This window comes from Aedes aegypti, chromosome 1, assembly GCF_002204515.2.
Source record: "Aedes aegypti strain LVP_AGWG chromosome 1, AaegL5.0 Primary Assembly, whole genome shotgun sequence".
Classification (NCBI taxonomy): domain Eukaryota; kingdom Metazoa; phylum Arthropoda; class Insecta; order Diptera; family Culicidae; genus Aedes; species Aedes aegypti.
The window spans coordinates 148,575,527-148,592,198 of NC_035107.1; the positions used below are offsets into that span (position 1 = coordinate 148,575,527).

General features: G+C 35.3%; 1 protein-coding gene across 8 annotated transcripts in view; it reads right to left on the reverse strand.

Moving 5' to 3' along the window:
* LOC5570618 (broad-complex core protein isoforms 1/2/3/4/5) overlaps positions 1–16,672 on the reverse strand; it is a 190,965-nt gene that overhangs the window by 67,359 nt on the left and 106,934 nt on the right. For 7 of the 8 annotated variants that reach the window (XM_021850719.1, XM_001659170.2, XM_001659169.2 and 4 more), the window contains exon 1: positions 1,557–2,675. The exons of the other annotated variant lie outside the window; for it this stretch is intronic. The gene's annotated coding sequence lies outside the window, so the exon portion shown is untranslated. Of the gene's footprint in view, positions 1–1,556; positions 2,676–16,672 lie in introns of those variants that run through there. 8 annotated transcript variants of the gene reach the window in all.

Below are 16,672 nucleotides of genomic sequence, written 5' to 3' on the forward strand. Positions count from 1 at the left end.
CATGTATACTATAATTGAACAATGGAACTTTTTACGAGACGTTTCAAATCAACTGATTATGCAGCTTTTTGATAGTTGTTCTAAGGAGATGACAGTCTGGTCACTCAACCGATTAAAAAAAAAAAAAAAAATGCGTGGACGGACCTGTAACATGGAAAGGCCTATCACATCTGTTCAGAATGCTGTCTTCATATAGGAATCTTTCGATTTATTTTTCTTTAATTTACAGATTAGGATACCGTATGCATTTGTAAGCAGAGGAGGGGTATGAGGACGTTTGAAGTCACAAAACATTCTTTAATAAAGTGTTTTAAAAATCTTTGATTTTTTTTAAAGGTTTGTTGAGAGCAAAAAGATCAGAGAAACTGAAAGATACTGAAAAACCAATATTGTTGTCTCACCTTGGTACAATGTTATGATTTTGTTGATGATGTTTACATTTTTCTAAGTTGTGTTTTTTGTAAACTGCAAATAAATGCAATATTGCAAAACATAAGCAGCAAAAAGTACAGATTTCAACGAAATGAGATTTTCGATAAAATACATGAATATATTGTGAATTGTATTCTGGTCTATCAATGTTTGCTGTTAATATATACTAAATTTCCATCAAAACCATCATCCAAAACAGAGTTGATTGTAATATATAAAAAAAATTGCTGCATTTTGCAAAATTAAACAAAAACATAAAATTTTCGTGATTTATTTTGTCCAATTAGGCATATTTCGCCAAAATTAAGGGTGATTTGTGGATTTTAGGCGTTTTGCAGCTTTCCTGCAAGATAATATATGGGTCGAACTTCTGCCCCTTATGGGCCAAAAGTCGTCTCCAAGCATTTATGCACTAAAACTAATACACCTCAACGCTTCCTTATGATAGACCTAGAAATGCCTTTACATAAGAAATCAAATTAGATTTTATTTTTATTTTGTTCCATGTAATGAAAGTCCGACCGAACATTACAAATTTCGTGTTAAAAACAACAAATAGCCATAACTTTCCCAAATCTCAATCGATTTCTATTCGAACTACCACGACATTTCTTACATTTGTTTTGAATTGAGCTAGATATCTTAAAAATAATTTGTTTGTATTTTTTTGTCACCCGTCTCAGTTTATAGCCAGCGTTTAATTTTCTTATAAAAGTATAAAACTGTAGTTAATTCGAAATATCGTTATTCTCATAACAAATATCGTGAAATAATTGCAATAGAATCAACCGAGACACAAAAGTCGAGTTCAAAGTTGCTTTGAAGAATATTCATGTGTGTTAAAGCACCCGTAACACTACTGCATCTGCTACGGAAAACAATCATGAACTCAATAATGGTCCGACTGTCTAATAAGAAACCCTGGCACACGATGTCATTGACGAACAGTTGTACATACATAGTTCCAAAATTTTCGAATACTGATAGGTGAGAACGTTGCCTCAATTGATAAGAGTTGGCGATAAAGCTCGTGGTATCATTTTTCTTTTGGTGCAAAAAAGGGGTAAGTAAACTATGCCCGAAAATATATTAGTGAAGATAACGACCACATGTTAGTGCCTTACCTGGGAAGTATACGGTTATCGTACCCCGATTTTATCGGATAACTTTGCTGCTTTGTATCCAACGTATTTTTTATAGTTATACAACGAGTTTTGGCATACGCATGGTTTGGTCGGTTTTTGCGTAGGATGGTGATGTCACTGCACTTTTGCAACACTATTTACGATTGTTTCGAGCAGTAAGCATCCGTCAAAATAACGACTTGATTCTGGTTGGTATTCCATGTTGTTGCACTTTGAATGGTGTTTTGCATACTTTATCTCACCGATATGCTGAACTGCATGGTTCCAACGGTTTTCAGCCGGACTATATTATGCACACACAAAACTACAACAATCGTATCACTCTTATTAGCGCGGAATCAATTGCACTGTAAAATTATTAACACAGTCAGTTTAAAAATGCAAAAAATGAGGTATTACGGGTGCCATTTTTTCTCCATCATGCATCGACTCTCCTGACGATGCCGACACACAGAGCACAAACTAAATATTGTAACCAGTGGTACGAAAATGCGAAAAATAGAGCATGTACTGCAGTAATAAAAAAGGATAGAAAACTTCCACCACAGTCAAGACGAAAAAATCGTTTTTACTTTTTCACATTTTGCGAATGGTGTAGTTGCCTTTTTTTAATGTATATAGTTTTTTCGCGTTCGCCGTCTACTCTTGGGGGTAATATCACATATATAAACAGCTCTGATGATTCTCTTTGCCGAAATTTGGTGAGAGAGGCGAGCTAATTACTTCAATTTTTTTCCGTTCCTCAGCGACGTTATCAATTTTTGCGCGTTCACTTAGGTTTGCGCAATTCCTAGGTTCCTAGAATCGGGAGCGCACTTTTGAATTTTTGAATGCGATATGGTTGCACTTGTCGTTTCTGCGATCACTTTCAAAACAAATAGTCACCCAGCGAAAACTTTACATTTTTTTGGCGTTTCGCGGTTCGATGATTTCTTTGTTTTTTTGGATATTGGTTTGATAAGATGAATCTTTTCCTTGTGAGTACTACTTAGCATATGAGATGTTCTAACGGGGAAACGGTAGCCATAGAACTAAAAACTTAACGAACTAAGACCGCGGATGTAATTGCGTGTATGTTCAGTTTGGCGGTTAGAAATCTTTTGCTGATTTGCTACACCAATTTTTTCTCTATTGGAAAAACGAAAAATGTATATAATAATGTGTTGTTTTTCCTTATGTATATACATTATTACTAATATCGCTGTGTGCTTTATATACGCAAGGCTCGGTTTTCCCAAGTACCGACCGGAGAGCAGCATCCGCGAGCGAGGAGTGGAACACCACCAGCCAACATCAGCGGCAGAAGCTACATAAAAATCTACTTCTTTTCCTTTCCGCTTTCCCGATGTTTTCCCAAACCATCAACATCCGACCTTACAGCATCACTAATACAAATCCACCCAGTTTTTCTACACCAAAAAATAAAAATAAAAATACGAACATAGCGAGAAAAAAAGTCACACAGATACACAGCATTCGGCTTGTGCCTGTGCGAATAAATGGAGTGGATTCCAAATAGCAAATACGACCGCCACCAGCGCCGCCAAACGGATGAGATTCGTGACGTGACGTGTTGTTGTTGGGCTAGTGCGGGTGGTGTGTGATGATTCTATATGTATCAAAAATTATACTTTTTTTTTGGATCTCTCATCACTAAACAGCCACGAATACATCTCAGATGGCGCGGCGCTTCAATATCGCCGTCTGCATCTCGCGCGTATTCGCGGCAAGGCTAAAGGAAAAGGATCCATCCAAGTAAGCGGGTGGCGATGTCTTGGAAGTTAATCTTCCTTCTATTGTTTGACGATGCGGTTCACACTTATTGGACAGATTAGACTGACCGTGTTCTTCTTTAGTGTGCAACGATATTGGCTCTCGTTATGCACATTTGCAGTAAGCCTTGAACCACCTGAGCTATACTGCTGTTATTCGCATAATTGTCCCATGTTTCAAAGCGTGCAACCGAGAGAACGTATTTAAAGATTTCAACACATTTAGGGATCATCCGTAAATTACGTTGCATTTATCCGTCGATATATAGACCCCCTCTCCATGCGAAGTATTTGGTCACACGTTTTAATAGCCCCCCCCCATCCTGAGAAAATTTTAAATAAAAGTTTTATGAAAGCTTGAAATGAAAACAACGTTCAGTAGGTATTAAACATAAACCGTAATTTTGGATGAAACTGATATTATTTTTTCACGGTTTAACACTCGTAAAAAGACAGATATGGAATATTGTTACACCAACATGAGAACTTCAGATATTAGGTATCTGAAAGCAGTCTTCCTCTGCTTTTGGAAGATTTGCCCTCCTTTTATTTTTCAGTTGGATTCCTTTTCTTCTATTCTTTATTACTTGGTACCATATCAAACATTACATTAATTTCTTATAATTGCAGCAAGCCGCGTGCGCGTGTAGACGTGTTTCAAACCAGCTGTCATTTTTTTTTTTATTTTCCGCATATTATTTTAATTCGGCTGGCAAAATTGCAAATCGGCTAAATTCAAAATTTTAATGGAACTAACATTTATATAATTATAACTTACATAGTAGTTCTAACCTTATTGAAATGTATTGTAATAGTGTGTGCTTTGTGAAAAACTAACACGGGGAAATATAATTACACCTAGTGGAAGTGAAAATCCAAATTTGTAACTGTACTTCGAACCATATTGTGCTAAAAGTGAATACTAGTCAAATCATAATTCTAGAAAAAGCGGAGAAAAGTAATATAGGGGAACTTACGTATTCTCAGCAGTCTAAGCAGCTGAACTTTCTTAACATGCAATTATTCGCAATATAAAGCACAAAAATAGCAAGAGATACTTGAAATACACTAGAGCACTTTTTATTTAATGATTAATATTCACAAAAGAACATATTTTTCTCAAAATCTACGGTGTTTCCTAACCAAAGTCATGGAGCACTTGTTTTTTTTTATCGGCAATGCAATTACTATTGTCGGCAACTAAAATATACTCTTCGGCAATCCAAAACTTTGCAAAAACTAGTTTATGTATTGGTAACATTTCGTATTTGTTGACAATGCCTGAAATTAAACGTCATTCATTATGTTCTACGCGTTATAAAGGCCAATGCTGAAAAATACAGACTACACTGAGAACAGCGTTGCAGCAGAGAGTCAAATTGAATACACAACACTGGAATGGATTTAGATAAGAGTGGCGACAATATCAAAATTGGAACAGCAGCGAACTGTCATTTCTATACAAATCCATGTTCCAATCGTGCAGGAGACCTGTCAAAACTAAAACATGACGTCACTCTTGTTTAAAGGCACTCTACACAGCGCCACTAAATTTGAGCAGACTAAGGCGCCGTCCTGAAATTACGTAACGCTCTAGAAGGAGGGGGAGTAGGCTCAAACGTTGCGGCTCATACACAAATTATTTTTTTCATACAGAACCCGTTACGGAGGAGGGAAAATTTATATTTTAGCGTTACGTAATGAATGGATGCTGCCTAATTTCGTTTTAATTTATTTCATCGAATATTTTTTTGCATTAAATCTCACTATTGCAGCATTTCGGCTGTTAAATTACCATGTCATGGTTATAAGTATGCAGCAAGTGAGAATCCAACCAAGAAGTTGCAACGTGACATTGTTATTTGGTTTATAATATTGTGCTCTGCTAGAAAAATCCACAGATCGCGATTATCGAATTACTTGAATATCAGAGTTGCATTTGAATGGCGCGTAATATTGTCTACGCGTTACTGTCGCCGCTGGATGTGGATTTAAATTGATCGCCGCAATATTTACTTTTTATCGGCTTCTGATCCACATCATCCGTCCGCATTCAAACAACACGCATGACCTTTTGTCGTTAGCGGAAGAAGTCACGAAAGAGAAAAAGAAAGACACCGTTCTCTGGTTGGTGCCGACGACTGCTAGTCACCACTTATTACACAGTTGTTTCCTCTTCTTTGAAATAACTGAAAACAACGGTGCAAGGGTCTGTCAAGTTATACAGGTACCTAACTATCGTCGGGGGTGACAGTAGGATAAACTATAATCTGAAATATCTCAGCAAGCATTGAGAATATTGATATAAAACTTTAATGTAGTATTCCTTGAAGTTATCTACAACTACAGTCGAATTTCTTTCGTTACACTATCTTCAAGTGGGCTACGTTTTATTTGGGCTCCCATTAGTTGGGCCTTAACCTAAACCACCTAAAACGAAGGCAAACATCATTTTCTGACATAAGACGCAATTTATCAATGTTGGTAGCTCTATTTTTCTCTTGTTCTATGTTATTTGACAGCTCGAAACTCAGCCCGATCAGTAAAAGTCTTTCACTAAGTGGTCTAGAGGTTTAGTATTCCGAATTGCTGATCTTCAGTGCCGAACACTGTAAAATCAGCAGGTTTCTATTGAAACTCAGCAAATTTATTTGCTGAAAAATTTGGTGTGTTCGACAAATGGACTTGGTTTGCATTTCATTGAGTCTCGTTTGTATTTTATAAAACTATACATAAAATTAATCTGTTTGATGGCAAAAAGTAGCATGGGACATTTATGCGTATAACGGAATTATAATTGTTTCATTATGGTTCATAGGGGAAGTGTCGGGAGAAATCATCACTACCCGTTTGGAAACGACATTTTTTCTTCACTCCCCATCAACTACCATTACTTTCTAAAACAACGATCGCCTCATTCTGTATGGTTGCTAGTAACGGAAGTATTAGTGTCTTGTACATTAGAGACGCTATTATTTCTAACACCGCCTACACGCGAGAAGCGAATCCTGCGAAACTTCTTCGACTCGCGGATTTTTTATGGATGGTTATATGTGCTTTGAATGTATAGAAAAGCTTTTTCCCCGTTTCCCCATATCATAACTCTACCTACATTTTAATATTTTTCAAACATAAAAAAAACAACCCCTGCATTATTCGCAATTTTACATTTGATCGTATACATACTCTTTAGCGAGCGCTCTTTTCTTCCCGCAAAAAAAAAAAAAAAAAAAAAAACTAGAGCGATAGAACATTACAGCAACAGCGCTACTTTTTTCCTCTGTGTTCGTAAATTCATATTATTGTTAATATTTAGTAACTATACACATAATTTTCACGGAACCCCCGTGACAACCCCTCCTCCTCTCGGAGCGTGGTGGCGGTGGTCCTTTTTTATTTTATGCTTCTATTTGCGCGCGCTCTCTCTCTCTCTTACTCTCGTCCTAGGGCCAGAAGCAGCGGCAGCATCATCCCACTATTTAAAATTGTATCACCCTTGCTTACCAGCGCTTTTCATCCTATTACACTGTTTTCCCTTTTGAAATTGAATAGCGAACGGCTGCTGAAGCGAGGAAAAAAGACACTTTTACACGTATAGGGTGCGGATGGTAATTGCTGCACTTGAGAAGGGTTCAGCCGGGATGCTGTGCGGGAACTGTAGGATGTAGGTGGCCTGGTTAGAATATTGGAAGCTATTCTCGGCGGATTCGTATCTGCGGTAAATTTGGGAATTCTAACTCTATAATTTGTATGCATATTTAGGTAACTCAACATACATATATTGTGTACTCTAGACGGTTATTAAAGGATGGGCCGTTAGATAAAATAAAATACCAGTTTGCATTATAACAAGACTGCAAAGTCAATCTAATTTCGAATGCAGTTGAAATAACAACGTGACAAATTAAGGCTAACTAACCCTTCATTCGTTTTAGCAACAATGATGACTTTTCACCTTGCAGTTCAAAGTGATAAAACTCAGTCTTGATAGTTTAAATTAACTTGAAAAAGTATCACTGTACGCGCTAACATGCATGAAGTATGCTGATACTTTTTCAGCTGTGTCAGTGCAAAATCAACTGATCTTTTTTGATCCAAAATCGTGAGATGAATTAGCAACAATCATCAACGACGCCTTAACCTGTTGTTTTTCAAAGCACTTGTTAAAAGGTTTGGCACCATCTGAAATTGCTCAAAATAGTAGTAGTATTTTTTTAAGTTTTCCGTTCGGTAACAAATTTGATAAAAATTGGTTTGTTTCGTAGTTAAAGTGGAAATTCTTAAAAAGATATATGTAGAGAAATAAAAATTCAAAACTAAATATAAGCATTCTCGTAAAATTTCTCAAAAATTTATGTCGATTGCTCACACAGCATGCCAAAGTTGAGCATTTCATATGAAAATTGACTTTCGCTACTATTTGTATTAACACAAATGTAAATAAATATTTAGAATATATGAATTTAATCCATTTGTTTTTGAAGCGTATCAATATCCGGGTTTGATTGTGTTCGTTCCCTGTCTTTCTTTTTCCCATTCAAATTGTCCTCTTCTCGTCGTGTCTCCCACAAACCGTTTCTGTTTAGTTTCATTACAGATCTGGACATCCTGTCCCTTCAAGCTTCATCAGCTTAGTAGTCTAAGTAGCTTAAGTAATTCCAAAAAATCCTTTCCTTCCCTATTTCAAATGTGTCCACTAACCTTAAAACTTCCGCAAACTAACATAGTTTTTAAAATAAGTTCAAATTTCAAAATGTAAATAATGTAAAAAAAGAAAAGATTTCGGCTCTGTTATGCCCTACGGCGCCTGAGCCTGCCAAATAAACGAGATAAGTAAATGTAAATAAAATGGAATAGTGTTTATATGTTACGTAATGGCTTGCAAACGCGCTTTCAGATTGGGAAAATTATTCCACTGAAGAGTTCGTTAAGTGCTTCGACGTGTATGTGAGTATGGACCAATACGCGAGTTCACTAATTTGACGTTTGAGCGGAACTGAATTCACCCGTTGCAATGGACCGATGTACGAGTTCACTAATTTGACATTTGAGCGGTGCCAAATTCACTAGTTGCCATGGCCACCTAAATAACACGGCACCGCTCAAACGTCAAAAAATAAACTCATGCATTGGTCCATGGTAACATGTATAACACGGCACTGCTCAAACGTCAATCAATGAGCTCATGCATTGATCCATAAATAGAGTGAACGGAACTGTCATTTTGTATGGGACGTTTCATGGCGTTTTTTAACAGCCTACTTGATGGCAAGACGAAGTTTGCCGGGACCAGTAGTTTATTGTACGGGAAAAATTTAATACCAATCACCAATAAGATTCAATATCATTCCTGATAGTCTGACTATTCACCAGTAATTCAAAAATGTTTTCAAATTTTTAGACAAAAAGAAAACTAATATTTAGTATTTTCCTAGTAATGATTTTGCATGTTTCTATAATATGAATTTCTCGGAACTTCTGATATCCAAGATCCAGATTGCAAATTTATCACAAGCATGGTTATCACTACAGTTACCGTATTGTCTCAAAACCGAATTGACTCATATTCCTAACTCTAGGTTTTTGTATGGAAATTTGGTTAAAATGTTTCGCTGAAATATGTCATCAAATTGCCAGAAAATGGCAGTAAATTGTAATAAATCTTGAATGTCTCATCTACTTTTTTAAATGATTATTGGTTAATATTTTTAAAACCATGATTAACCCCTCTACCGGCAGCTTCATTTTTTACCGCTAAAAAAAAATTTCAAATCGTGATAACTTTTTTTTTCACCAGTATTTTTGCACCATTTTTTCACAAGTTTTCAAAAAACTCTTCTAGTTTAAGAATATGTATTAAAATTGATCATTGGTCATCTGAATCCAGAGATATTCCGAAATTCCTTGGGGGACCGACGCGTAAACATAACCCACGTATATATCTCAGGCAACAAAGTTTTTATCGTATTCGGATATCCACTCTTCGGAACAATACATTAATGAAAGTATGTTGTGAAAAAATGAAGTAATTTGGTCCAGCCGTCTTTGAGTAATGAGCATTTATGTTACTGGTACCACGCTGGCCAAATAAAGTTCTTAAAAACTACAAAAAACCTCATTTCGTAATTTTCAGATATCTCTAAAAATACTTAACCAATTTGTATGATTTTTTCAGAGTAGCTCTTTATTTTATGGCATTGTATAGCCCACATTTTATTTGTTCGATTTTTTGACGTAAAACAAAATGGCCGCCTAAGATATTTCATATGGAAAATGTCGGTCCCCCAAGGAATATTGGAATATCTTTAAAGATCATCAATCATCAATACCGACACAGATTCCTAAACTAGAAGAGGTTTTTGAGAACTTGTGAAAAAATGGTGCAAAAATTCCGAGAAACAAAAAAGTTATCGCGGTTTGGATTTTTTTTCTTGCGGTAAAAAATGAAGTTGCCGGTAGAGGGGTTAATGATTGTGATTGATGATTGAACCAAAGTATGATTAATGATTATGCTTAATGATTGAACAGCAATTTGAGATGAATAATGAATATTATTAATGATTAAACTCTGTATTATAAGTGGTTAAGAGTGATGATTTTGATAAGGTTCCTGAGGTCAAATATGATTTTCAATTTCAAAATAATGTTTCTCAGTCGTCTTTTGACGAAATTCCATATTTTTTTCAGAGTCAATCACAAAACGCTTCTAGTTTTCAGAACTTTAAAATTCTTTAAGAATTTGTAAGAAGTATTATTTTAACAACGAATTAACGAATTTCCGTATTTCCATGATTCTTTATTGAATCAAAATTTCAGTAAAAACTAAAACGTGATAATTTTACCAGGGGAACAAGATACAGTTAAATCTCCATGAGTCGATATTCCAGGAACTTTCGTGTTTTTGGAATATCGAGTTGGGATAAGCAATCATAATTCTCATAATTCGAGCTTTGTTGATACCGTTTTTTTGTTAATATTTTTAATAAATTAGATACGTGAGTAAGCGTTATGTATGAGACTTCTCATGAATCCCTTGGTCTCAAACCTCAGAAGAGGTTCGTACCTACTCGAAGATCGAGATCCGAAAAAATCTAAAATTGGAATGTGCGTTGCGTAGGAACGTCAGGTATCAAGAGTTTCACAAATTTTCAATCATTTCCGCTCTATTCCCTCTTCATCGATGTTAACGTTTTGTATGGGGATTCCGAAATTTTTAATAGATTGCTAAGTTTTGCTGACCTTATTTTCCTTCGCATTGAAGCAGGACTTTTTCTGTCCAAAGTATAACGGGGTCGATAATTTTTTTCAAATACGAAAAAAATCGATCTTGTTCCTTACTCCGTCGCCTAAACATTTATGGTACTTGTAGTGTTTGAACAAAAGCAAAATGTCGAGAAAAGTTTACTGTAATGTGCCAAATTGGGTAACGAATTTTGTACAAGAACAAGTACCCAGTTTGAGCTTCACTACAACGTCTTCATTTTGTCGTTGATCTGAAGGTTACCACTTCTACTTCCATGACAGAAAATCTTAGGTTCATTTTAACATCCATTCCTCATAACAATGAACTAAACATTGTTTGAACGTGCATGTCAATCACATTTGCATCGAACATTTTATGATGCCATGTTTTTTAAGGATAATTAGGAAATCTGCATCTTGAATACGTACTTAATTCATTTGAATAAGTACTTAATTCAACTAGTTACAATCTTCAGCTGTCGCCAGGTAATTTCTCGATTGTTGAAGGATGTGCCAGTAATGTCTGGCAGCCCCTGAAAACTCAAATTGGGTAGCGGTCGAGAAGAAGGCCTCATTGACCAACCCCTAAGTATTCGTAAAACATTTGACCTGCTTCAAAATGAATCTTAAGTTTATATTCTAAGCATTCAAAAACAAATAATAATTTACAATCTTTTTGAAGTTTATAAAAACGGAATAATTTGTTGAAGGAATCGGAACATATGGAACGGAGCGTGACAAAATCGGAACATACCTGTAATATGAAATGGCTGAATCTATTGTCGTTTTAAAAAATGTCATGGTTTTTGTGATAATAATGGTTAAAATGCATCAACTTTAGTCAACTTGTATGCAAGTTTACCAGCTGGTATGAAGACTTATGTACTTAATTTCCGACAGAAATAAGTGTTAGGTCGTATAAACACGTATTAACGAAATTTGTAAGACTTTCGTGAATAACGTTACTTTTTGATCGGTTGGAAAAGTATTTGGCCATAGAGGCTGCAAGCATGTCCAAAACACTTTGATAAAATCGATAACAAATCGAGCATTTTTAACCAAACTATGCTCCATACAAAAGTTTAGTCCTGTATGCTAGCTCGGTGGCTTGAATTGCGAAAAAAGGTATTCAATCACAGTGTTAACAAATTTCACAACCTGTAGCATATATTAATGACGTGCTGGATAATTTCAGATGGAGGTAATAAATTCAGCAGCCCCAAATTTACTGTTAATGGGGTTATTTTATGAAATATTCTTCTTGTGCTAATAACATCAATTTTTTAGAAAATTTCATGAATCATCCTAAACTATGCAGAAAGCGAACTAACATGTAGATATATACTAGACTGGCCTTTAAACAAAGTTTTAAAACTTAGCGGAGCACCCTCTAGATATGTGCCTTAGGGCAAGAAAAAAGTGCTCTCAAAATTTCAACTCTATTGGTTGCGCCACCAGCTGGCGCATTCAATTTAAAGTTTGTAAGGGATATTCGTTTCAAATATACTGAACATTGACCCTTTATCACTATTTTATTCTGTATAGGGGGGCTGGGGGCAAGAAGGACACCTTAAGATATATAGGTTCAAATCATGGTTGATTGGCACAATTTTTGAAGATTATTCCAGTTTAGGGGCAAGCTCACCTCTTGTTCTAAATAATGTTTTCGATAGATTTCAAAAATATAAGATTTACATGATGATTTGAGATTTTTGAAAATGTCCCTTCTTATGAGGTTTTTCAACGAGGCACGGGGCAAGAGTGCCACTCGTATGGGGCAAGAAGACCACCAGAGCAAAATGCCACAAATTTTGTATATTATTATTTCCCAACCTAAACGATAAATTCTAGAGTAAGTAAAGATAAAAACTGAGGGATAAAAGTTGACTTATAGTTGAAAAGTAATTTTACGAAATTAATTTAGTTCTCATCTTATTTGACTGTAACAATAATAGTAAAAAATTTCAGAAACAATTTTGAATGTCCAAGATGGTTTATTTTGATTTTATTAAGTAGGAAGCATTGATTTAATGCAATATTAAACAAGAAAAATAAAAGTTCATGTGATTTTATATGAGAAAATTGCGGTGTCCCTCTTGCCCCATAAGACATACTGTTTTTATATATGTAAAACTTAATGTCAAAAGAACTTTTTCGAAAAAAAAATCCTCACAGCTATATTAAACAATTAAAAATCATCAATACTGTGCGGAAAAACAAATATGTTTTGTATTTTTTGGTAGTCAAACCTTGTTCTCCAGTCTTACATTCTTATAATATTTCGCATTTTTTGCGTTGGTGAGTTAAATACATTTTTCTATTTTTTTATACTAAACATTTTTAACTGTAATTTTAACACAACCCTCAATTAGTACTCAATTTATTCTTATCCTGCGTTAAACATCAAAAAATTGATTTGAACTACGTGAAATTAGCGGTGGCACTTTTGCCCCAGGTGTCCTTCTTGCCCCATGTCCCCCTACTAGTTGATCGTGTTCAATTGGGCCCAGAATGACAAATACACTAGTTGATATTTATATTTATTTCGTCAAGCATAGGTGGACTACATACAATAATTACAATACTTTCTTACATGCTATGGATTACTTCTATTGTTCTTTAGTTGTGTTTTAAGCTGCTCTTTGGACATAGTAATGCCAATGAATTCGCAATGTACATTATACTGACGCATCATACGGTTTTTTGGTCCGTTTTGCGCATAATGCGTTCTGCATGATTTTTCTGAAAATAATTTTCTTGTTCTTAAATGCCGAGAGGGTGTGTAGAAGTTTAGTTGAGAAAGAAGTGCAGCAGAGTCTACACGGTTCGAAATGATGTTGTTTATAAAGAGAATCATTGCGAATTCCCGGCGTTGCTAAAGTGTTTCCAAGTTGATAAGCATGCAGCGTGCTTCATACGACGGAAGTGGCAGTACAGTCCAATTCAATTTCCGAGGGGCGTATAAAAGGAATTGCTTCTGTACTGATTCTATGCGTTCTTCGTGTACGACATGATACGGGTTCCATACTAGGTGACAGTATTCTAGAATTGGTCTTACATATGTAGTATACAATAGTTTAATAGTATATGGGTCTTGAAAATTGTTGCTGAACCTCTTAATGAAGCCAAGCATGCTGTTTGCTTTGTTTATTATGGAATTATAATGTTCTACAAAAGTGAGTTTAGAGTCTAGGATTACGCCCAAATCCCTTACAATTTTACACTTCTGCACTACTTGATTTCCTAAAAATACTTCAATTGGTGGTGTTACATATTTTCGACTAAATGCTATTGAATTACATTTTTTGATATTGAGCTGAAGTAAACTTTTTTGGCACCAAGTGAAGAATAAGTTAATGTCATTCTGGAATTCTTCTGCTTCGCTAGAATTACTTACTTCCATGAAGAGCTTCATGTCGTCTGCATATATAAGAAATTTTGTTTTTCTAAGTAAAAAGGAAATGTCGTTTACATACAAAATAAAAAGAAGTGGGCCTAAATGAGAACCTTGGGGTACTCCAGAGGTTACAGAAATGGGTGCTGATAATTTATTTCGAAAGCGCACAATTTGTTTCCTATGTGATAGATATGACTGGATCCAACTCAAGAGTCCTGGCTCCATTCCTATTTTTTGCAATTTGAAGATTAATAATGTTATGTCGATTCGGTCAAATGCCTTACTGAAGTCAGTGTAGAGGGCTTCTACGTACTTGCCATTGTCCATTGCGTTGAGAATAAAAGATACAAATTCTAGCAGATTGGAAGATGTTGAGCGGCCTTTAAAAAAGCCATGCTGCCTACAAGTAATTTGGTTTTTTACTTGCTGGAAAATTTTGTCGTTTACGAGAGATTCGAAGAGTTTGGGAATACATGAGAATACCCTAACGAACATAATTGCAGAAGGTTGCATCTGGACTTGAGCTCATTTTCATTAACATTTCGGTTGTTGAAAGTTAGGGATAGATTAAAACTCCTGTACAACTATATAACGTTCTGATTCAAATTCCGGACACTCTACCTAGTATGGGAAAGGTTTCAATTGAAATGTTTAAAAATTTCCCGTTCAAAACTTCCCAACTTTCGGGCTTATTTTAATAATAATTTTAAATAGCAATCCATGAAAATTTATAATGCGCAACTAGTTTGGATGTTTCTCTTACAAATGCGGGAATTTAATTTATAATTTCACTATTTAAGTTATGCTTTTCGTGAGCTGTCCGGAATTCAAAACGAGGTGTCCGTGAAATGAAGCAAAAGTGAGGTTGCGTCTGGAATAAAAATCATGGAAAGATCATTAATTTCTATTTATTTTAAGTAATTTTAGCTGTGGAATCCAAATCTTCGCCCACCGTTCGGAAGTAAAATAATTTGAAAGCCTGATAACACACAGGAATAGTACATTATGTATTAATTTATATGCTTTTCATTCGGTTATACTTCACTGAGGCCTTAAGTATCCGTAATATGAATCAAAACGGTATATGTATGCGCCTTGTGCAGCACTGAGAGAGAGGAGACAGCTCACTGACAGTTGACATGTTTTCTTGCCTTCTTTGACTTCTTTTTTAAATTCTTGGGTTGTGCACAACGGTCAGATGAACTTATTTTGGTCAAAATCATATTCCCTTCTTGTTGTTCATTATGAAAAAGGATATGAATATAAAAAATCAATAGCAGTTTTGCAAAACACAACTATATTTAGGTTTTCAACTTTTTTCAATGTGCAATCCTCGAAAATCACCTAGAAATTTTGATTAATTTTACTTGAATTTTGACGGTTTTTCACTCTTTGCCCTTCGAATGTGCCGGTTTTCCAATGACAGTTGGTGACAGGTTCCCGTGACTTTTCGGAGCTCGCAATCTAAACCAGCTGTCTCCTCTCTCTCAGGTGCAGCAGCTCGCCCAGCGTCATAGGTGGCTTTGATGCGTCTAATGGAAACCATCATGTTGAAGAAATACAGAGCAATATTGCAAGTCTACTTCAGATAGGTAAAACACCAACTTTATCAATTTTAATCATGATACAACCTTCTATAATATTGTTCGCTATAGTATCAAGTAGTGTTTTGGACATTCTGGGTTCAATTGAACACGATCAACAATTTGTCTGAACCAAACAGTAGATGATGTACTCGTACTGCTTCCCATATGTTTGAGCTGGAAATCCCATATTAAGGCGAAGTAGGCCATCATTGAAATTTGTACGCGTACAATCATTTGGTTTTGCACCAACACAGCTGAAAAAGTATCAGCATACTTTATGCATGTTAGCGCGTACGATGATACTTTTTCAAGTCAATATAAACTATCAAGACTGAGTTTTATCACTTTGAAATGCAAGCTGAAAAGTCATCATTGTTGCCAAAATGAATGACGGGCTACTTAGCCTTAACTTAAACTCAAATGCGCAAGTGCAATGCAAAGTGAACCTAAATAAGTCTTCCTCTAACATTAAGAAATAATTCTGGGGATGTTCCGTGGAATTATACAACTTTATTTTTCTCCCATACTGAGCTGGGCCAGTCTAATAGTAGTGTGGGATCGAGACAACCGAGATAGAATGGTAGTGGTTTTTACTCCATAGGCCGAAGCTCAAATCTCACTTTATAAATATTTAAAGCTTTTTGATTATTTTTCAAATCAGTTCTATCCGACTGCTGTTGGTTACATTTCTTCGCTTGAAAAATGAAATTGTACACCTTACTAGCAGCATAAAATACGTCATGTTCTTTGATTATTATTTTTATCTTGAATAGATTTTTATGAAAGTGCATCTGATTCTTCCAAGTTTAATTTTTTTATTATTTCACACAGTTATTCAAAATCTTTGCTTCAAATAACTGTGTTTTTGAAACATACATAAGTTATCATCATAATTATTTTTTTATACTGATTTTGCTCGAGATAGTTATTCTCTTCCAAAGGAACACGTACTAAATAATTGGAACTATAATTGACTTTGAAGCGACGAACCAGTTTGGCCGGTAATTATCGACTTTACCCTATGTACTTCCAACCCCGCTATATACATCATTTTAATGATCATCGTGAAAAATCGTCGCATGAAATGCAGAAGATGAG